This window comes from Canis aureus, chromosome 38 (assembly GCF_053574225.1).
Source record: "Canis aureus isolate CA01 chromosome 38, VMU_Caureus_v.1.0, whole genome shotgun sequence".
Taxonomy (NCBI): domain Eukaryota; kingdom Metazoa; phylum Chordata; class Mammalia; order Carnivora; family Canidae; genus Canis; species Canis aureus.
The window spans coordinates 10,739,261-10,763,306 of record NC_135648.1 but is presented as its reverse complement, the minus strand read 5'-3'; the positions used below and the strand labels follow the sequence as shown (position 1 = coordinate 10,763,306).

Sequence of the window (24,046 nt, the reverse complement as noted above, 5' to 3'; positions counted from 1 at the left end):
AGAATTGGCTTAAACACATTTGCATTCATGATAGCTTATAGTTTTCTCAAAAAAAAAAAAAAGGATGTATTTCAAGGAAGCTATATCTAGTATCCCATCAATATAGGTAGAGACATGAGAGGATGATATCATTTATTGGCCATTATTTTTGTATATAAAATTAAGGTAAATACAATATTAATTTTTAAGAACATAAATTAAGTCAATGAATTTATTTTGATATCCCCAAACATTGTTCCTTTAAAGTTGATTTTTTTAAAATAGTAGACCCAGAAGCAGAAAATAAGATACATATATAAATACATATGTATAAGTTTATATATATAAGTAATATATATACATATGTACATTTGTATAAATTTCTCCATCATTATAAAATAATGCTCTTTATCTCTCCAAGTTTTTGTTGAGTTAATTTGAATTTTGGATGTAGATTTTAATAATTAGTTTTATGACCTATATATCGTTCAGGAATTATTTTTACATTTACATTTCACCATGTCTGGTGACAACCAATGTGAATGTAACCCCATGCAAATATGCACTGTATAGGTGCTGGGTTCATTACACATTTTACGGTTTCACTGCTCAACACTAGTGTTTATTTGTTTGGTTTTTTTTTTTTTTAATTTAAGATCCACTATGGGATCTTAATGATTTTATTATTTTTTTAATTTTTATTTATTTATGATAGTCACACAGAGAGAGAGAGAGAGAGAGAGAGGCAGAGACACAGGCAGAGGGAGAAGCAGGCTCCATGCCCCGGGAGCCTGAAGTGGGATTCGATTCCGGGTCTCCAGGATCACGCCCTGGGCTGAAGGCAGGCGCCAAACCGCTGCGCCACCCAGGGATCCCGTTTGTTTGTTTTTTAAGCTAAGTCTTTTCCATTCTTAAGTTCCTTATTATGATTCATTTCTCAAACTTCTACAGTTTTCCTTTGAGATATAGTTTTTCCAGGAAAGTCTGAGAATGGTATACTTTTATTTGGTTCTTCCATGTCTGAAAATCTTTCTAGTGTTTTTTCATGTAAATGAAAAATGGGCAGTATATAGAATTCTTGAGTGATGGTGGCTTTTACCATCAAAGTTCTGGGAGGTATATTTTTTTCTTTGTATGAAATCTATTTTAATTATTTTCGTATTTTTTTTACCACCTGAATATCCATTAGATGTGTTTGTTCTTTATCCTTTATATATAAACATCTCACCAGCTGACAAAAATGTAGTTCTTTTTTTGCTGCTTTCCTCTAACCCTTAAAACTTTCACGAACATTTATTTATTCAACAAATATTTCTTTTTTTTTTTAAGATTTTATTCATTTATTCAGAGACACAGAGAGAGAGAGAGAGAGAGGCAGAGACACAGGCAGAGGGAGAAGCAGGCTCCATGCAGGGAGCCCGACATGGGACTCGATCCCGGGTCTCTAGGATCATGCCCTGGGCTGAAGGCAGCGCTAAACCACTGAGCCACACGGGGATTCCCTCAACAAATATTTCCTGAGAAATGTTATGAGTCAATCAGTGTTCTAAATTCTAAGGGCATAATAAAGAAAAGACAAAAAATTCTGCCTTCATGGAACTCACATTCTAGTGGGAGAGAAGTGAAACTAATAAACAAGTCCTAGATTGTGCTATTATGAAATTAACATTTTTTTTTGTAGGTCAAAAAATGCTTTAATACCAGCTACTGCATATGGCTTGACCTATTAAATGGATGTTTGATAAGATGGTGCTAAGTGCTGCAGAGAGCGCTTACACTGGATAACGCGGGTAGGAGGACCTGGGAAAAAAGGTGGGCACAGGATTCTGTGGTTAATGGCCTCTGTATTCTGATGATCCAGGTCAAACCCATGACATGACCAGCAAGCCTTCCCCTGCCCTGACTGCTGCCTACTTTTTTCAGCCTCATTTCAAAATCATTCTCCACTTCTGCTCTAGTCATACTATCCATCCTACTCTGCCTTAAATATATCTATTCTTCCTCTCCTGCTCAGGTGTGTCTTTGACAATTTTTAAGTTTAATCTTCCATTAGCATTTTTTTCTATTTGGAATCCTGCTCTGATTATGTACTTTGAAAATCGATTTGAAACTCTAGTTCCTTCCAGTTCTGAGAACCATTCTTCTGGGTTTTATCTGTCTGGTAATTAACATGTGCCCTGATGGTTCTCAGTCTTGACTACAGATTTTATTCATTTAAAAGTTGTTTAAGAACATCAATCTCTGGTTCCATCCAGGTTAATTAATTAATTAAGTCAGAATGTCTAGAAGTAGAGTGCCGCTACCAATGTGCTGCTTAGAAACTATTCCAGGTGATGCGAATTTGCTTATAATCTTTGAGGAACTTTATAAAATCCCAGTCCCTGAACCCTGTCCCCTAGAAATCTGATTTTTTTAGTTCTGGATTCCAGACTGGGCATTGAGATGTTTTAATGTTCCCATGGTGATTCTACTGTGCAGCCAAAATTAGAGCAACTGGTTTGAGTGGAATTGTTATAGTTGAAGCCAACTGGGACCTGAAAGAATATGAAGAAAAAGAAGTAAAGGATTTGGTAGAGGGGAGGAGTAGAAGAAAGACATGAAATATAGATGGGGAAAATAATAATAATAATAAGGATAGTGAAATGGGAAGCATGCAGTGAGTATGAGGTGCTTTTCTAAGGACCTTGTATATATTCACTCATTTATTCCCCACAATAATGCTATTCAGTTCTCTAATTTATAGACAAGTCTAAGAACATATATATCGAGTATTTTGCTGGAGATCACAAATATCTAAATTAAGTGTAAGAGTCAATATTCAAATCCAACCTGGCTCCAGAATCCACCTTCCCCATCAGTAGTCTAGACTACTTTGCCTATAAGTGGCCTGGAATAGCTCCAAGGATGTTTTGCCAAATAAATAATTCAGGAAGAATTTTTAGTATAACACTAAAAATATTATTTTTAAATTTTTAGTATAACACTAAAAATATTATTTCATTGAAATTGACTTGTATTAAATTAAAATGGGAACAAAAGTACATTTACAATTACCTTTCTGTGTATGGTTTGTATCTAAGACAATCCAATATCACAGCTGACCTCCATGTTTAACCTAAAGAGGATTCTGAAAATGTCATCAAACCCAGAAACAACCTTTATTATGATCCAAGATTATGTTTTCCTTTTTTAAAAAAATATTTTATTTATTTATTCTTGAGAGACACACAGAGAGAGGCAGGGAAGCAGGGACACAGGTGAGGGAGAAGCAGGTCCATGCAGGGAGCCCAACACAGGACTAAATCCCAGGATTTAGGATCATGCCCTGAGCCGAAGGCAGATGCTCAACCACTGAGCCACCCAGGCGTCCCTTTTTTTTTATTTTTTAAAAGATTTTCAAGATTATGTTTTCTAAAGGTGTCCTTGAAGACAGGGAAAGGGGTCCATGAGATATTTTTCGTATTTTTAAAACTCTAATGGAAATTGTATATGTACCTGGCTCATTTTGAGACAACAGAGGCCAATTATGACATTATATTTGCTTTTGCCTGGAGTTTAGAATTTAGAATACCAAAACTGTTATCTCTACTAATCAAAACTCTGGTTATCAAGTGTAAGCACAATTACTTAAAAATGGGAAAATGATTTCGTTATTACTGGCTGGTTCTGGAGACACAATCTTATACAACGTGGGTACACAGAGGAAATAATACAAGAGAATCTTCTTTGAAAAGGATAGACAGCAGTGATAAATTAATTTTTTACTAAAGAGAAAGCACATTAGTGACAAAGCTATTCACAAACTTTGTTCTTATTTCCAGCTAGTTATTATAGTTTCTTTTTCTTCCATTTAGACATTAGTTACATTATAGGAGAGTTGGCAAAAATAGTCTTTAAGGAATTTCTGAGGATGTTTTCATTATAAAGGACAGAAAACAGAGCTCCATCTTGCTTAACCAAGAAAGAAATGTGATTGCTCGTGTTGCTGTGAAGTTCAGGGTCATGCAACTGTGCAACTGTGGCTGAGTCTGGGATATATGCACCCTCACACATTCTTCTCAGATTTGCTGTCTTCTGTGTTGGAGTCACTCTCAGGCAGGTTTCCTCATGTGGTGGCCAAGAGCTTCACTAACCACACTAAAGCCAACCGTTAGGGGAGAAAAAAGAGCATTTCATTCCTGCGTTCTGCAGTGACAGATTCCAAGAGAGTATGGATACGGCATTCCCAAGTCATAAACCTGGTTTCAGAGCCTGGTAGCAGAGTCAGCCCTACTTGATTCAAGGAGAGGCATTTTCCCAAAAAGATGCAAGGCTGGCCAGAAGGATATGTCTATTAAAAGGAAGAAACTATGGTTATATTAGATGATCTTAAAAGACCTTAAACATCAAGGTTAGTCTAGCCCTTTCCATTAACATTACATTCTGCAAAAAAATTTCCTGTTGACCAGAAGCATATGGAAGCTCAAATGGAAAGAGATTATAACTCAATAAAAGTTCTGTACATCTCGAGTCATATTACTTCAGCTAATTCCAAGTATATTTTTCTGCTCTTTAGTTTTAGAAAATGTATTCTATTTTTTTAAAATCCTTAATCATAGGAAATAAATAGGGTTGCTGGAGGGGAAGGGGGTGGGAGGATGAGGTAACTGGGTGATGGACGTTAGGAGGTCACGTTATGTAAGGAGCACTGGGTGTTATATAAGACTGATGAATCACTGACCTCTACCTCTGAAACTAATAATACACTATATGATACTTAATTGAATTTAAATAAAAAGATAAATTGCAAAAAATAAAATTAAATTAAAAAATCAAAGTCTTTAAAATTTGAAAAATTGCTTTTGCATTTCATTATGATCTAGATATTTATTATTCTTTATACAATAGAGGCTAAACTTTGAGATTCAAATATGACCTGTACTGAATCACTTGAACTTATGTATATGAAGATATACAAAGTACTGCTGAGCAACCAGGGTATTCAGACAATCATTTTTATCTGGGTTTAAGATAAGGTAGGTTGAATCTCACTTATTATCAGAGTAAGGTTTTATAAGATAAGACCAGAAACCATGTTGGATTTTGTGTTTCAGCAAGCCAAGTTGAAAAAAAATTGAGATTTAAATCCCACAGTGAGAATTTTTCAATACTTCTCGTTCTTCTGATTTTCTTGAAACTGAGTCTCCCCTGTTTGGAGGGTGTCTTTAACCTTCAAACTGTCCTTTCTCCAACAGCCCTACTCCTTTAGAAGATACATGTTGACTTAGAGAAATCTAATTTGTGTTTTGTTAATGTGTGCTGTCTCTACTTGCTATATTACATTAAACGAGAAATAGAGTTACCAAAAAAAAAAAAAAATCATCTTACTTGAAATCATTCATAAGCTATCAACAAGGGAATCCATATGCCAATTTCCTTTTTGCTTTATAACCATCCACAGCACTAACTTGACCTTTACCTAAACAGGACTATAATTGCAGTTAAGATTATATAATTTACAATAACAACAAAAAATTACTTTGGAGGGACTGCTACTGGGCACAAATGTCTCACAGCCATTAAGTGTATCATTCATCTTGAGAAGAAAATTATTCTTATCCACATCGACATTTTTAACATAAACTGTAGTACTCTCTGTTGGCACCTTTTTACGTACCCATTAATCTCAATAGTAAAGCCTCAGTCTCACCCACCTAGTCTCTGAAGTTTGGATGTCACTACTGTGTACAATAAAAATTGTATATTCATGAACTCCATTTGTTTTATGTCCTTCTCTCTGTCAAAGCCTCCCAAGCAGCATATGCTTTGCTCTGTGGAGAATAAAATCAAATTTGTCTGTCTTGTCATATTGTCATCAAAGTGATAGTATCACAATTAGATTAACATTTTGTGAAGGAGCTGAAAGGAGGGAAATGAAATAGGAGCACATTATAATAAAATCCACTTAACCCTTTCAGTCACAAATCCCTTTTGCTCTAGCACCCGGAGGCAAAGGAGGCAATCAGACTCTAAAATAAGTGACACTGTCAAATTATTATGATCTATGTTGGAATCAAATAGGTCAGTTACTAGGCCTGCAAGGTACATTTTCATTTGAAAGGACCATTAAGATTTCGTGACAACAACAATGTTAAGAAGGAAGACACTTCCTGGGGTTCTTTAGACGAATCAGTTTGGGATTAAGTCAGCAAAAATTGGTCAGAGTGGTTGGTGACACTATTTGACCCTTTATATATTAGCACTCATTGAAGTCTTAGGCTCTAAAAAAAAAAAAAACCTCACATCCTATAATGGCTAGGCCCTAGGAAATTTATTGAATTAAAATTTCTGTGTACATCATTGGAATAGTATATTTGTAATTCTGATAGCTTGAAAAAAAAAAAAAAAAAAACCATGAGTTTCAAACAGAAAATTTTATGAGCCAGAAGTGAGGCATGAACCAAGAATGGGTTGAAATTGGATAACCATTCTTAGGTCAGTTATTCTTCTCATAAATTTTTCCTTTTTTCCATTGTGTGAAGAACAAAAGAACTCACACATGCCAGGAAGGCATTAGTTGAAATGAAACCCACATCTAGTTTTTGCCTTTGCAGAGAAAAGATTGAACTAGACTTTCAAGACTGCCTAGACACAAGACTGCCTTCTTTAAGGGCTTCCCAGACAGACAGGAAAAACTATTGGCCCATTGCCCACAGACGGGTTGGATGAGAGCTTTCCAGTCCTTGGGGCTGCCACGAGCTTCACAGCCTGCAACTGATGTTGGAGTGTTGGAGCATCGTGATCTCCTCATGACCTTTTTCCAGAGGGAAGGCATACTCAGCGGGTTGAGTCATAGGTCTTGAAGTCCAGTCAAATCCCAGTCAGAGGTTTAAATGTCCCTGGCTCTGAGCCATCTCTTGCCTTTATCTTTTTTGACATCAGAGGATGCCCTGGTGGCTGAGTCAGTTAAGCACCCAATTCCTGATTTCAGCTCAGGTCATTATCTCAGGGTTGTGGGATTGAGCCCCCATTGGGTTCCCACTCAATGCAGAGTCTGCTTGAGATTCATTCCTCCTCCCTCTCCCTACCCCTCTGCTCCTCCCTGCCCTTCACCCACTCACACACTCTCTCTATATATAAAATAAATAAATTATTATTATTTTTTTTTAGATTTCATTTATGCATTCATGAGAAACACACACACACACACAGAGAGAGGCAGAGACACAGGCAGAGGAAGAAGCAGGCTCCATGCAGGGAGCCTGATGTGGGACTTGATCCCGGGTCTCCAGGATCAGGCCCTGGGCCAAAGGCAGTGCTAAACTGCTTAGCCACCTGGGGAGCCGCAAAATAAATTAATTTAATTAAATTTTAAAAGCCATTTTTAACAAGTAATCTAGCACTAAATCAGGTATAATATGATATTGTTTTCTAATGAATCAATTGATCTTGCCCACCTCTCCAGCATCATTTCCTACCATGCTGTAAGTCACACTGGCTATTTCCCCTGTCAAAACAGTTGCCTCTCTCACACACTTCTGCCCTTTTACACACACCCCTACCTCTTCTTAACAGATCCTCCCCTTTCACCGTGATTCACATGTCTTCAAAACTAGCTCAAGTGTCAGATCCTTAAGGAAACCTCACATGAACATAGCTCTGAATTTTCGTGGTCCCTGTCATAATTTTCTGATAAAATTATGATGATTATCTATATTTCTTTAGACTATAAGAAATCCAAAGTAATAATTTATACTCATTTCTTTATCTCTAATATATAGGACATTCGCAGGCTCATAAAAGTACTCTTAAAAAATGAAAGAAAGAAAGAAAAAAGAGAAAGAAAAGAAAGAAAGACTTCATGAAAAATTTTGAAACATCTATGAAAGACAGTGATTATCTCTAATATGACATATTCACAGAGGAAAAGTCATATATGATGAAAAGTTATTTCAAGTTTCAACTGGGATTATTTATGTATATTAGGAGAGAATGATGGTGCACCTGTATTTGAGCAACATATGTGACTAGAACTCATTATTTTATTCTTGTGAGAATAAGTTGGACCAAGTTCTAGTCCCACCAAATGATTTGTCACTGGCAAAACAAGCAAATTCAAATACTTTTGATTATTAGATCATTGATCCCTGGAAAGGAGTTTGTAGTAGCATGTGGAGTGGCATATGGAGCTTGGTCTTGGTTTTGAGTTCCTCATTATCTTAAATCAATTTATTGAATAATAATAGCAATAATAATATTTTAAATATTGAGAGTTTACTATAAACTTTTTGTGCATTAACTCATTCAATACTTAGAAGAAACTTTGGGTTAGATATTATTATTATCCCCATTTTATAGATGAGGAACTGGGTTGCAATGTGCCTAATGACATACTGATTTTATTTTGAGATTACATAAAGATGAAATAAGGAGTTATCTATTGGATCATAAAAGCAGGCTTTCAACAGAGCTCAGTAGACTGGAATAATGGATGAAAAATGCAATTACTACAGTATGAGGAGTCTTTGACAGAAGTTTGCTTGTAAAAAAAAAAAAGAAAGAAAGAAAGAAACGAAAGCTTTATTAAAGGCTTACAAAAGATCCCAAATAATGGTGCGGTACAACAATAGGGACATTTTCATAAGCTTATTTACTGACTCTTCTTAAGTCTCTGTCACTGCCAATAAAAGCCAGGTAAATTTTCAATATCACTCCTTCTTGGAGATGGAACTCAATAATTTGACACCAGATGCATCAGAAATTTCTGCACACAGAATTACTGAAGCCAATCCAAGTATTATTACAACATTTCATTACCATATTCCAGGATAACCTGCCAATTTCACCTCTTGTCCTTCAACTTTGTCATTTATCATCCTTAATGATGCAGTTTCCCAGTCTTGGAAAGAGCAGCTGCTAGGTACCTATAGGATACCCTCCTCAGTTAATTCTTCTCAGGTGGTGTCTCCTCACTCAAAGTGTCTTAGGGAACTGAGGCAATTTACAGATACCCAGGTTCAATACCACTTTAGTATCATCATTGAGATCATTTAGACAGGAGTATTTGGAAATTTTAGGCACATTTTGTATGGAAAATTGTAGCAATTCTCTACTTCATTTCTTATGAGTAGAAATAGTCTATAAAATAAGCAATTTAGAATAAACTGTACATGTATAACCAATTATTTTTAAAATATGATCCTTCTCACTTATCCCTCTACATGATCTACTGAGTCCTCCAAAAGCCTTATAATAACAAAAAAAAAAGCAGTAAACTTATAACCCACAACTAATTTATGGATTAGGCATGTCTTAAAGTAGTGGCCTTGAGGTAGAGGTCTCAAGCATAGAGGTCTCAAGGTAGAGGTAGAGGTCTCAAGGGTAAGTGGTGAAACAGGGAAAATATAATAACCCTTTTGGAACCATTCTTCAAATTTATTTGAAAAAAATATGATAAAATAATAAATTTTTGCTTTGGCTGTGAAATTATTTATTATTTATAAAACATGTCTCTGATATCTTTTTAATGCAAGTTATTGTTGTATTTCTAAATATAAAAGATTGACTAACTCTTTAAATGATTTTATAAGTAGTATTCTGTATTTTTAAAAATCTTCTCAACTAATTAACCTATAGCAAAATTGCTCTCCTAAGAACTGAATGAAACATTCAACTAAATGAACAATACTATTGTTCTTTCCCCCCCACCCCAATATTTATCAAAAGGGACTCAAATATCTGTTGTAAGCTGTAACATATTAAGTCAATTATAATATTTAAATAATATTTTAGATATTATAATAACCATACTATCTAAAGGAAATATATCTATATAGATACATATTTATAGATATAAATATACCTAAAGGACTGCTATTGTTTCTTCTTGTATTTTTTTCATAGTTTGTGATTTTCAGGGAATTTATCCATTTTATCCAAGTTGACTAAATTATTGGCATAAAGTTATTTATAATACTCCAATAAAAAAATTAACAGATGTAGAGATAGTACTTCTAGAATGACTCTGTGAGGAGCTTTGTCAATCTTTTCTTTAGTAAAACAATTTAGTCTGTAAAAATTATATTTTTTAAATATTCAAAGTTCTGGAAATTGACCTAAAAGCATACAGTAAACAGAGAAACATTATTCAAAAAAATCTGCTATAGCTCAGTAAAAATAAGGGTCTAGTGCATTTGAGTTATGAGCTGTCACCCAGCTCTATTTTGGAAGCTTTCCTTAGATTTTAGTCTATATGACTTTGGTTTAGCCCTGAGAGGAGCTGAGTACAATGTTTCTCAATCTCCGCACCCACCCTGTAACTATGTATTGCAAAAGCTCTATTTTCAATGGACATAGTCCAGAGCCCTGGGCTCCCTTTCTTCACCTACCTTTTAGAACAGATTCTCCATGCTAGCTTCAGTATGCCAGTCAGCAATTGGGGCCAGATTGTTCCCTACCCCATGTTCCTTATCCCAGGAGAGGTAGACTGGGAAGCTCCAGAGCTCCTCCTAAGGAGACTGATTTTATTTAAAATAGAATGTAGAGAATTCCATGCATTAAGGGAAAGTCAATGGAGATCTTGGTGGAGACCAATTAAGAGGATTCTGGTAGCTCAGTGAAACAAGCAAATCACAGTGCAGCTAGAAATTTAGAAGAGAAATAGCAAAAATATAGCCCTCCTGGGATCACAGTCAACTCTGTGCTCTGGAAGCCTACGTGCATGTTCTAGGCTGCATTCATATAGGACCAATGAGAGAAGGACATGGGACAGGCCTGAAAGCATTCCCCAAGCCACATACAAACTCATTAGCAAAGGGCAGAAGCCTTACAGGCTCAAGAGACTTCTGTATAATCTCTGACCAACCACTGGCTGAACAATAAGTTACTCCAACCCAGGAATATTAGAAAGTTAGGCTTAAAAATAAATCACACCCATCCCTGGCAGCCTGGAAGATTGTATGCATGCCCAAGGCTATACTCTCTCAGGAGTGACTAGAGACAGCACCTCAGAGCTATTAGTTTCTGGATGAATGCAGAGCACAGTCATGAACTTCCTGAATTGTGAAAGCAGTCTGCTAGACATCCAATGGTCAAAGGCAAAAATATTACTGGTTAAGGAGACATAAGAATAAACTTTGACTAATAATGACTTATGCTGACCTGAGGTGATCCCTACAATACTAAAAAATAAAACAAAGGGAAAAAATCTGAATAAGGACATTATAAGAACTGGACACTGTAGGGAAAATAGACGTAATGACAGTAGTCCAATCATCAAAACAAAACAAAACAAAACAAAACAAAAAAAAACCGAGTCAAACAAAGAATAATCAGCTCCCAGAGGATAAAATCAGTATCTAGAATTGCTACAATATATTACATAAAATGTTCAGTTTCAACCAAAAAAAAAAAAAAAAAAAAAAAAGAAAATGTAAAGAAACAGGAAAGTATGATTCATAACAACATTGGTTTAATGATTGTAACAAATGTACCTTACAAATGTTATATGTTACTAATAGAGGAAACTCATGCTGTCTGAAATTTTTCTGTAAATCTTAAACTGTTCAAAAATAAAGTTTACTGAAAATCAAGTGGACTATGGAGCTAAAAAATACCATAACCTACATAAAAAAATCACTGGGGGGGGGGGGGGGGGCCTCAACAGTAGATTAGAGTTGGTATAAAAAAAAGGATCAAGAAACTTATAGATCAATAGTGATGGATTATATAACCTGAAACAGAAACAAAAAAGAGTAGAGAGAAATGAATACTCAATAGGAATTGTGGTATATCATTAACTGTAGAAACATGTACATAATGAAAGTACCAGAAGAGAGACAAAAATGGCACTTAACATCTAAAAAATGGTTGAGAACTTCCCAAATTTGATGAAAAAACTAATCTATATGTTCAAGAAACTAATCAAGCTCTAAGTAAGATAAACTAAAGAACAAAAACAAAACAAAAAAACAATCCATATGTGGCTACCTCGTAGCCAACATGTTGAAAGACAAAGACAAAGAGACAATCTTAAAAGCAGCAAGGGAAAAGTGACTTATCATATACAAAGAAACTGCACTAAGATTAACAGCTGACTTCTCACCAGAAAGCCAAAAGAGAGTGAGAAAACATACTGAAAGTGTTGAAAGGAACGAATAACCTGTCAACCTAGAATACTATGTCTAGCAAAACTACCTTTCAAAGGGTAAAATAAAGACATTCCCAGAAAATAAAAACTGAAAGAATCCATTGATAGGATGGGTGCCATAAAAGAAATATTGAAGGAAGTTCTTCAGGCTGAAAAGAAGTGACATTAAGCAGTAATTCAAATCCACATGAAAAACAAACAACAATAAAGAATGCTGATAAGGATAATTATGTACGTAATGACACAGAACAGGATAATTACATATTTACTTTTTTCTTCACTTAACTTATACACGTATCCTTGCAATCACCTTTATTCTCCTAGTATATAAAAGAGAGAAATTATATGGGAAAATAATGATAACAATATATTGTTGAGTTTGTAACATATATATTATATATGTAAATATGTATAGTACATGTATACAATTGTATAACATATCATATATGTTAATATATTATACCATATATATTACATACATATGCAACATATTTAATAAGAATATACAAAAAAGAAAAAAAAAAAAGAAAGAAAGAAAGTGGTATCCCTTCTTTCATTCCCAGTAATGGTAATTCATATTCTCTATCTTTTCTGTTTCCTTAAAAACTCTGGCTAGAGGTTTATTAATCTTTTTAAAAAAACAACTTCTTACTGTTGATTTTCTCCTTGTCTTCAATTTTATTGATCTTCATTCTTATCTTTATTATTTTATTTCTTCTACTTACTTTGGGCTTAAATTGAACTTTTCTTAGCTTCTTCAGGTGGCAGCTTAGATAACTCATTTTGTAACTTTTCCAAGATCTAATATAAGCTTTTTAAAGTAATAAATTTCTGCTAAGCATTTCTTAAGATGTTACCTAAAGTTTGATATGTTGTGGTTTTATTTTTGCTCAGTAAGATATTTTTTTAATTTCTCTTGTGACTTCTTCTTTGTTTTATTGATTATTTAGAACTGTTGTGTGTTAACTTTCAGTGATGGGATTATTATTGTTAAAGCTACTTCACCATTATATGAACCTGAGACTTTCATAGTTGTCTTAAAATGTATTTTAAACATTAAAATTGTAAAACATTATACAGTTTTATATGTGGAAACAGGATCAAGTCTTATGACATTATTAAAATGACCTAGAAAGGATACTTCATATTGAACATAGCCTTGAAAGGGACTCAACTAAAACTTGTAAACCAGGAATAGGTCATGGCAGCCTCTTGATTGGCTGAATTTGGTCAAAGTGAGTGAATTTTGAAGTGATATAGACCTAGATTGAAACCGTAACCCTAAAATTCACTAGCTGTGCAAATTTGAATAAGTTCATATTTCATAGCATCTATATCCTAACCTGAAAAATGAAGATAATACTTATCCAATAGAAGTATACAAATTAAATTAATAAATGTATGCAAAGCCACTATTACAGTTATATAATACATGGTGTTAGTGCCCTTCCCTACTATCCAGTATAGTGACCAGTAACTACCACCACCACCACCACCACCACCACCACAAACTCCTCAGAAAAAGAAGCTGCAAAAACTTTCATGTAATTCAAGGAATTTTCATGTAATTTCATGTAGCAAAGAATGTTAACCCCAAGGTTAGAATTCATCTATTTCAACTTTTACATTTCACTGGTGAGAAAACAAATACACAAATTCACTCTTTAAGTGACTAGAAACCTTAACACAGGAATATTTCTGAGTTCCCAAGGCCAAATACAGTGGATCATAGTATGTTCTGAATAAGCATTTATTAAATAGCAGAATGAATGAATGTGTGCATGTATAAATGGCCATGGATCATATTTACCATGTTCAAGCGGCCCTAAAATGCCATGCACTGTAAGACACATCATTATCTTATGCATCTCTGATAAAGAAGAAACACTATCAACTAAACTATATATGGCACAGAGTCTCAGAGGCATCCTGATTTCACAGATATTAAAATTTGACCAAATGTATCTTTTAGAATCTATGAAATAAAGGGTAGATCAGTGATAGACAGAAACCCAGGTCTCCTGATTCCCAGTCTTTTTTTTGAACAACACAACACTATCTCATTCATTCAATAGAGATATTCAAAAATCATTCCCTTAGGCATTCCTGTAAAGATTTTTCTATTCAAATGAAAATAAGCTTAACTTTAAACCCTTGATGAGATCATATCTAGACATATTTTTTTCAAATGATTTGCAGACCAAAAAGAACAAAAACAAATGCAAAAATTTTATGGATGTAGAAGACAAGATAGGCATTTATAAAAACAAAAGGAATCAGAAGGATACAGTCTGAAGAGAGTTGATAACATCAGGTAAAGGGAAATTGGGAAACTATAAAGAAAATTATCTGCCAACTTAATTTTTCTCCTGGTTGCCCTTGGTTACCATAACTTTTGCTTATTACAAATTCTAGAGCTATGGGAAATTTTTCTTCTTTTTTTGTTTTTTTTTCTTTTAGTTTTTATTGTGGAAAATTTCAAACATACAAAAATGAAAATAATAATATAATGAACTCCTATGTACCCATTACTCTACAATGATTATCAACTCATGATTCACTTACACCCCTGCCCTACCCTTTTGTTCTTCTGAAGCAAATCTCAGACATTATTTCATCTGTAAATATTTCAGTATGTGCCTCTTGGGGAACATTTTCTTGATAAAAATTATTCAATAGACTAGAGAAATTTGCTCTAAAAGCAGAATCCCTTCTTTTCTTGTTGTTGAAGATTACATGTCATCCATTTTCTTAACTATAGTCCAAAAATATATCCACAGTTTTATGGATGCATAAAGGAATGTTTACAGCAGCAATCATTACAAAATGCTGGCTATAGACTAACATGAAAATATTGCTTAAATGAGAGAGAAATCAAAGTAATGTAAAAAAGTATTTTAGAGTAAAATTTGTATGTATACATCAGAAAAATGGAATTGTATTTATTCATTCAATCTAAAATCAACTTTTATGAAAAACTCAAAAGAGGAACAACACTAGGTAGTAAACAATCAAATGTAGTTAAATCTCAGTCATTGTCTGGGAAGCTCATTCAGTTAGGTGAGCCAGACATGTGGACAAAGAACACATGTTCTAGAACACAAGTTCTCAGAACATAAGAGGGAGGAGTAAGAGTAGACTTTGCCCCCAAGGTGTAATTGAAGCAGAAAGGGAACCATTAATTCTGTATTCCTAGGAACTGGAGTGAAGATTGGTAAGTTTGAGAAAAGCTACAGTCAGGAGGCTATATTCTAGATGCCTCTTGGAAGATGACTAAGCATTGATCAAATGGTCTGGTTTTCAGTTTAAAGTCTGCAGATAAAAAGATGGAAAGTAGAGCATCTGTCTTGTAATGCATACCTTACAATTTTTCTTTACTTTTTACTCCCTTGCTATTATTTGTATTCTTTCCTCTTCCTAGAAGACGTTCAAGTGCTTCAGAAAATCTCCTTGCTTTTCTACTAAGTGCTCAGACTATAACTCCATCTGGGTCCTTGGACTCATTGACCTTCTTATAAAGTAAGACTCTGCCAAGATGCTCTAATAGCTACTGTCATCGCATGGCTCCTCTTGCTTGTATCTCAGTTTCTAGAATCTTGTCTCTGGTATGAACCACTAACTCGATCTGCACCTGAAGTGTTCAAGGACATGCTGTTGACACAGCGGTGTCTAGAAGCCAGATAGACGGCTTCAGGCCAGAGAGCTGCTGTGGAAAATTGTCCACATCTACCTAAATGAGAAGTGACAACTAGCCCTGGATTTATAATGTAAGGCTCTTCAGTTTGGAACATCCGAACCTAACTGGAAAAAACAACCACACGGACTGAGTTTTTCTGTTTCTTTGTTTTGCTTTGGGGCACCCTCCTTTAGAAAAATGTCTCTTTATTTTAAAGGAAAATATTTCTGATGTTCAAATGATTAATCAAAAGCAGTTATTCCAATGTAAAGTCCAAAGTGACCTGAATGTAGCCCATGGTTAGTGTTTGTGCTGAAGAAATAGGAGGGTACAAAGACTCTGAAGTATGTTTCCCTCCCACCGAAGCTGTGTATAGCTTTTTGGTCCAGAGAATTTATGTTGTGGGAAAAGTTGGCTATTACCAATCTATAGGACACATTTTAAAATTATTATCTCTTAGTTGATGCTAAAGGTTGGCTATCTTAGAGATAAGATATGACTTTGGTATTAGCCATGTATTATGACTACTGGTAGACCTATAATTAGTTTCCAAACCCTGCCTTCAAAGTGTTTGTGAGAATCCCTCAGATGCGGCAAATAATAATAATACAAGTTTTATTTATACTTATATATAAATTTTAGAAAGGCAATGAAGCTTTACTGATCTTTAATATAGGGATTGACACTGCCTACACCTTTGGTCCTTAGGTGACATATAAAACCTGAAGTAGCCTGACACAGAGGGGAAGAGCTATAACACGGAAGAGTTGACAGCGGAGCCCCACCATCTCCACTTACCAGCTACAATATGCTATAGTTTACATACTACAGGATATTACCAATGTGGTTACTTTTATAAAAATCAGTCCACTTAATAACAAAAAATAAAATTAAACACTTTACTTGCACATTTTATATTGTACAAAATCAAAAACACTTAAGAACATCAAGTATGAAAAGTCACCCTGTCAGTCATGATTCTCACCTCTAGTATTTGTGTTAGAGCTGATTCGAGGTACCAACTTGTTATGGACCCTTCCAGAGATCTACTATGTGTACACATTAAGCTGGCATAACTGCACCACCACCACCCCTTCTACAGTAGAAGTAGTGGCAGCCCATGTATATTTGAACCTTAATTTTTTTTTCCACTGGCTATGTCATGGAGACAGTTCCTATAAGCACATAGAATTTTTAGTGTTTTTTTTTTTTATGGCTGCCCAGTATTTCTTTTTATAGCTATGCCATGATCGATTTATCAGTCTCCAAATAATAGATATTTATGTTGTGTCTATCTATTGCTATTGCAAATAAAGCTGCATTGCATAACTCCTTTGTATGTCATTTTAAACACCGTGTGAGTGTAACTGTTAGATAAATTTTTAAGAGGTTGAATATCTGGACCAAAAAGTGTGTGCATTTGCAATTTTGAAAGATACTGCCAAATTAACTTCATAAATGTTGTACCAATTTACACTCCCACCAGCAATATATGAGCATGTCTGTTCCCCATAGTCCTGCCAACAATAAATATCTTTGCATAATTGGAGTTTGGGATTGAAAAATGAGTATCATGATTTAGTAAGATGAGCCAAGAATGAACTTCTTCCATTTGGATCTATCTTTCTTTGTAAGGTAACTGTTTTCCAGCAATGACATTCCTTAAAACTCTGTGCTAAAATAAAGACCTTAAAACCACACCTTCAAATACTATATTACAAAGTATTGAACAACAAATTTTAAAACTAATGAAGCATAGTCAATCACAGTTTATGTTATACTGTGCTTTTATAGCATCAATAAATAAAATTATAGTTAAATATTATTGATTTCATCTTTATCTTAACCCTTGTAAAACTCTGTTTTTGTAGGTTTTATATGCACACACACACCATATACATATGTCTTATGATAAACACACTGTTAGTATATTAGAGTGTTTTATAATTTTTGAGTAAAAATTTGTAGGTATACATTTTTGCTGATGGAGTCCAGGATGAAAACATTTTGAAGACCACTGGTCTATATCATCTAAACTACCTGGTACTCATAAAATAAAGGATGTTTAAAATTAACAAGTATTTAAAATATGTAACTTTTTCCTCTGTTTAACCTCTTTCCACGGGCAACACAATTCAGTCTGGGAATCTGGGTACTAGTCTATTGCCTATGATCTGTAAGACTCCACCCAGAGTGACCTTCATGTATCACCAGATTGCCAGAAGAAAAATATTTTTTCTCTTCTCAAAGAGGATTAGAATGAAAAATCTACATTCTTCACTCTTCCCTAAAATAACAAGTAGAGAAAAGAAGGCTGACCCTCTTCATCTGCATGATACACTCTAGAAGGGATTGGTGATCTCTCTGCTGAAAGCCTTCCTGCATTGCTCCCACCACAGGCATTTCTCTGAAAAGATAAGAAAGTCTTCCAACAGCTGCTCCTGGAGTCTGGCTCTGGCCGGGGCTTCCTTCCCCAGCAGCAAATATTACCCCTCTTGGCAGCAGTTCCCGATTACAGCTCCTACCAGGAACTAGTCTTTCTTCTCCTTGAACAGCTCATGGACTTCCTCAGTTTCTGGACTCCTAAGTACAACCTCTGAGGAGCAGCTCGGAGAATTGACTGCTAAAGGCAACTCTTTGGGGTTACAGCTATTTTAGAAGATTTTTTCCTGACTTTTTTAAATTTGGAAAACAAAGAAAATGATTTAAAAAACGTAAATTAACCATAATAAAAATTTTTAAATTAAGTATAATATTACAATTCAGAGATAACTGCTATTAACATTTTACCACGACTCCTTCCAGTCTTTTCTCCATATAAAACATAGTATTTTGTATACGGGGATACTATAGCATACATAGTTTTGCATTCTAATTTTTTGCTGTTAGTGGAATGCCATGAAAATTCCCATGCCATTAAAAGCACTTTCAAAATCCCATTTAACTAACCCACCATTGTTGGAAGTTTGGGTGGTTTTCGGTCTTGCACTCTAATTGAATATAGTGAACTCATATGATGAGTCTTGGCTAACAATCCTAAATTCAAATTTTGGGTTCTGTCCTTCAGAAGAATTCCTGAAAGTAACCATACTCTATGGATATCTCTTGGGCCACACTCACTCTCCACATTCCCACTAAGAGGTCTGTCCCAGCACACCACATTGATTCACAGCATAGTCACTGCTAATTTAATAGGGGAAAATGGCAAGTTGATGATGCTATAATTTGTATTTCTTTAATCACTAGCTAGATTAAAAAGCTTTTGTATATTTTTCTTAAATAATTATTGTATAATAAGCAGAATCATAATTGTATAATAAACAGAAATTCACTGTAGGATATTTGTTAAAAAGAAAAGTATAAATAAAAATCATTGTAAATTGCACAACTGAGAGAGATCATGGTCTCTCTCCCCATGGTATTAGGGACACCTGGGTGACTCAGTGGTTGGGTGTCTGCCTTTGGCTCAGGGTGAGTCCAGGGATCGGGTCCCACATCTGGCTCCATGGAAGGACCCTGCTTCTCCCTCTACCTATGTCTCTGCCTCTCTCTCTGTGTCTCAATGAATAGACAAAATCATAAATAAATAAATGAATAAATAAATAAATAAATAAATAACATCTTATTTCAATGAGAATTTATATGTATTTACATAACTGGATCACAGAGTATATATAATTTAGGAACCTGTTTTTTATTTTCAACATTTTTTCTGTTAAAAATAATTTGAAAATATAACTTGAAAAAGTTTTATTTATTCACTTTAGAGAGAGAAAGAGCAAGAGGGAGAACATGAGTGGGGGAAGGGCAGAGGGAGAGGGAGAAGCAGATTCCCTGTTGAGACTGAGCAGAACTCGATCCCAGGACCGAGATCCTGACCTGACCTAAAGGCAGATGCTTAATGCTGACTGAGCCACCCAGGTGCCCCTGAAAATATAACTTTAAATAGTATATAACTTTCTGTCCATTGAGTATACAAGAGTTTATTTAAGCATTAACTTTTGTTAAGCATCTAGTTAGGATTTTTATTACAAATAATGGTATTTTTGTATTTATTTAGCATTTGTTTGATTACAAATAAAGTTAAATTCCAAAATGCTTACTGGCTGTTGTACTTTTGCTTCTGTGGGTCATTAGCTAGCTTACATCCTTTTGTTCATTTTATAACTGGAATTAATGTTTGATTTATTTGTAACAGCTTTTTTAAAAAGATTTTATTTATTTATTTGTGAGAGAGAGCATGAGTGTGGGGGGTGGACAGAGGGAGAGGGACAAGCAGACATTCCACTGAGTAGGGAGCCTGATGTGGGGCTTAATCCCAAAATCTGGGATCATGACCTGAGCCAAAGGGAAACACTAAACCAATTGAGCCACCCAGGAAATCCTGTAATAGTTTTTTAGAGATTAAAGATATTAATCCCTTCCATTTTGGTTGTTTCACTTTTATTTCCATTCCTTTAACATGGTAAAGCTGTGTCTTTCTGTTTCTCCCCTCCTTTAATACAAGCTAAAGATGTGAAAGGTGTGCTACTATATCTTCTCAGAAAACTGTTCAGACCTCTCTAGTTCCAAGCCAGGCTAACCCTTCATATCATATTTCTCTGCCTTTTTTTTCTATTCCTGAATTTCATCTCACTCTCCCCTTTCTCTCTCTCTCTCTTTTTTTTAAAGATTTTATTTATTTATTCATGAGAGACACACAGAGAGAGGCAGAGACACAAGCAGAGGGAGAAGCAGGCTCCCTGTGGGGAGCTCGATGTGGGACTCAATCCTGGGACTTCAGGATCACCACCTGAGCCAAGGCAGGCACTCAACCACTGAGCCACCCAGGGTCCCTCACTCTCCCCTTTCTTAAAGGTAAACCTTGATGGTCTCTACCATTATATTCCAAGCCATAGAACTCCATCCTAGAAACCATTACTTCCTCTGAGTATCATTTTCAATTATCTAGAGAGTCACTGGCCAATTGAAATATCATACAAGCCATATATTCAATGTTAAATTTCCTACTAGGCATCTTTTAAAAGTAAAAAGAAACAGGTTAGATTAATTTTAATAATATATCTTGTTTAATCCAATAAATGGATCATGTCAACATGTACTCAACATCAAAATTATTGACTTATTTTACAACCTTTTTAAAACACTAAGTCTTCAAAATCTGATGTGTACTTGACAATTTGATAGTCTCAATTTGGATTATCAGCATTTCAAGTGTTCAAAAGCTACATATGGCTAATAGCTACTGTACTAAATGATGCAGATCTAGAGGGCTTACTAAAAATCCTAAATTCATCATGAGACTCATGTGCAGCTATATTTTCATGTGAGTATTCTGGTTATCCTGGATTCCAACCCAGATTGAAAAACTATCTCCTCAGTGACCACATGCTACACCATTTAAAAAGTAAGTAACAGTAAGAACAGGATGTTGCTCTTTCTTTTTTTTTCTCATCTCCTCTCCTGTGCAATCATTTCCTTTCTCTCCATCCAAATCCTTTAAATTTCATGTTTCCATAATACTATTGCTTTGTGTTGGTAACAGGCAGCCCTGGCCCTGGGACAGTAAGTTAGTCACTGAGACTCAAGGAAGAGAACCCTCAGTGAAAAACATGGGACAAAACAATACTTTCCTTCCTTGGTGGCTTAAAACCTATCCCCCCCCCCCCCCCCAATATGTACCCCTTTTTCAATTCCCAAAGCATAATAGATACAATTTTATTTTTAACCAATATTTGTGGAAAACCCTACAGTTTCTGATTGGTACTTATTTTAGGGTTTTAAGCGTTAGTAAACACTGAATATATGCCTTCCATATAGCTAAGGTTATATGCCTTTGAAAAGGAACATGCAAATGTGGCTTTTGCTGCCATTGTTTTAAAATGAATAGAAAGCTTTCAGTAAACTTTTACATTACTCTGCAACATGTTTTGTTAGAAAAGCCTGTGGTAGTATCTAAAATTGTGTAAATCATCAGTTTTTAATCTGGCAGGAAGTAGATAGTGGCCCATTAAACTTTCGTAATTAAATTTTCCCTGTACTCCCCCATAGAACCATTATCTGAGTTTTCTAATTAACACAAGAGGAGGGAGTCAATTCAGATTGATGGGATCTAGAGCCATCCCCTTTCATTTTAATGACCTTTAATAAACTTTTATGACTATTGATATTGATAATTATAATACACCCTTTAATTCTGCAATGTGATTCTAAGGACCTTTTCAAAAATTGCAAAATTCACCTTTAAAGCTAAAGTAGACGGAATTATTATATTCCCAGATGCTGTGCATTTAAGGCAGTGACTTTAAGTGAGCTGAAGGGTAGATAAGCATCATGTAAATGTCTTTTCTTTTCCTTGATTCACAGTGCAGGACCTCAGTCCTGACATTGCCTCCTAATTTCAGAACACAGCTCCCCTCCAAGAAAGGCAATCAGGCTGAATTGGAAGTTATTTCATGATAAATAATCCACAGGGAGTGAGGTGGAGTTTGCTAAATTTGTTTTATTTTCAATTGGAAAAGGATTGAGACCAGGAGGTCAAGAGGCCCAAGAGGATCAGTCATTAGGCAAGCTAGGCTGGTTTCCCAAAATGTTTTCATGACATTTTGCCAGAGTTTTACATAATCCTACATCCTCTCAGAGCTGCCACGCCTGTCATTGAAACCGGCCCTTCTATGTGAGAAAAAGAATTTGACGACATGGACATAGAAGTGGAGAACACTTCCATTATGACTCATCATTGGCTTGGGAAGCTAGAGGACCGAAAAGATAAGCTACTGGGGTCATGTATATAGTACACATGGAGGTAGGATTTAGCTAATGCTGTCACTCACCCAGCTACGCTGTCCACAAAATCATGGTTGGACTCCTGGTGCCTTGTTTGATGAAATCAGAGGTTGTAAAGTTGAGATCTATCAATCTTATGGTGTTTAGGGAAGACTGAATGTGATAGTGTCATAATTTCCACATCTATAAAGTCCAGATTAAAATATGTTATTCCATAAGAATGCTGTGAGGATTACATGATATGGGGTACATAACATGCTTAGCATAGTGTCTGTTTCAACAAATGCTTCATCTCATTTTTATTAGAAATATTGTTTTCACAGTCCCTCGCTTGCTCATTATTTTTTTTCTTTTTTGTATCTTACCTGGTTTCTTCTTTTCAAAGTTCAGGTGTTTAGTATTTTGGTATCCTAATATATGCAAAAAATACATAGTAAAAATAAAAGTCTAGACTTACCTGAGAGAGGAGATAGAAGGGCATACTCAAGATCACAAATATAATCATCGTATGCAAAGATTTTACAATCTAGCTGCTGCAGTAACCTAAGGAGGAGGTTGTACCATCCTATTCTTGTATAATGCAGAAGGCAGGTAAAAGAAAGGAAAAATGTGAAAGATGTTCAAACAGCAATGAGCATGATTAGGTTTCTTTCTAAACTTAGTTTCTAAGAACAATAGACATGTCATAAGAACACTTGGTGGGGAGAAGCTCCATTTCATAACATGTTGGACTACCTAGAACCAAACATACCCTCTCACTGAAAACAATTAGAAAAGTGTGTGGGCCTGGAATAGGAGGAATGTGTAAAGCAATAGTTTTGGGAGAGTGCAGAGCTCCATTAGAGAAAGGAAATGAATAAAGTAAGCCACCCCACTGCCCAAGTTCCTGTCTGGATATTCTTGCAAGGCAGTGAGGAGGTCCCAAAGAGAGTATGGCAGTAAACTCAGTTTACTTATCTGAGTTTTGGAAGACTGAGATGACTGGAGGAGGAAGACAGCTGCGTGGAGAACAAGCTCCAGAAATATTCCTAGGGGTCCCGTGAATCTGTTGCTGAATACCAAGTACACATGCGTAAGGTGAAAGTCCATGAGGCCAGGCAAACAGCAGCTCAAGAGCTGTATAATAAGCTGTTCCTGCAGCTCATGCAGGGCTGAGGGACACCTTCGTTGGAGACCACAAAGATGTTGCATTTCATTAGCGGTGTTAAACTAGTCCTAGAATAAAGGACATTCTATATCAGGGATTGACAAGAATGGTCTAAGGGCCAAATCCAGTCCACAACCTTTTCTCACAGGGACCCCCAGCTAAAGCATAGTTTTTACTGTTTAAAAAGTTGCAAAAAGAAGAAAAGAGAGGAGGAGAAGGAGGTTATAGCATATATAGATATTGGATGAGATATGCAAAGCTTAAAATATTTACTATCTAGCTCTTCATAGGAGAAGTGTACTGATCTTGCTCTTGATCTACCATAAGAAGT

General features: G+C 35.3%; 1 long non-coding RNA gene across 1 annotated transcript in view; it reads right to left on the bottom strand.

The window, feature by feature from the left end:
- LOC144307079 (uncharacterized) overlaps positions 1-23,779 on the bottom strand; it is an 83,936-nt gene extending 60,157 nt beyond the window's left edge. The window contains exons 1-2 of the long non-coding RNA XR_013374055.1: positions 23,026-23,779; positions 22,616-22,751 (exon numbers count right to left, since the gene is read on the bottom strand). This is a non-coding gene — a long non-coding RNA (uncharacterized LOC144307079). The remainder of the gene's footprint in view (positions 1-22,615; positions 22,752-23,025) is intronic.
- Positions 23,780-24,046: the final 267 nt, after the last annotated feature.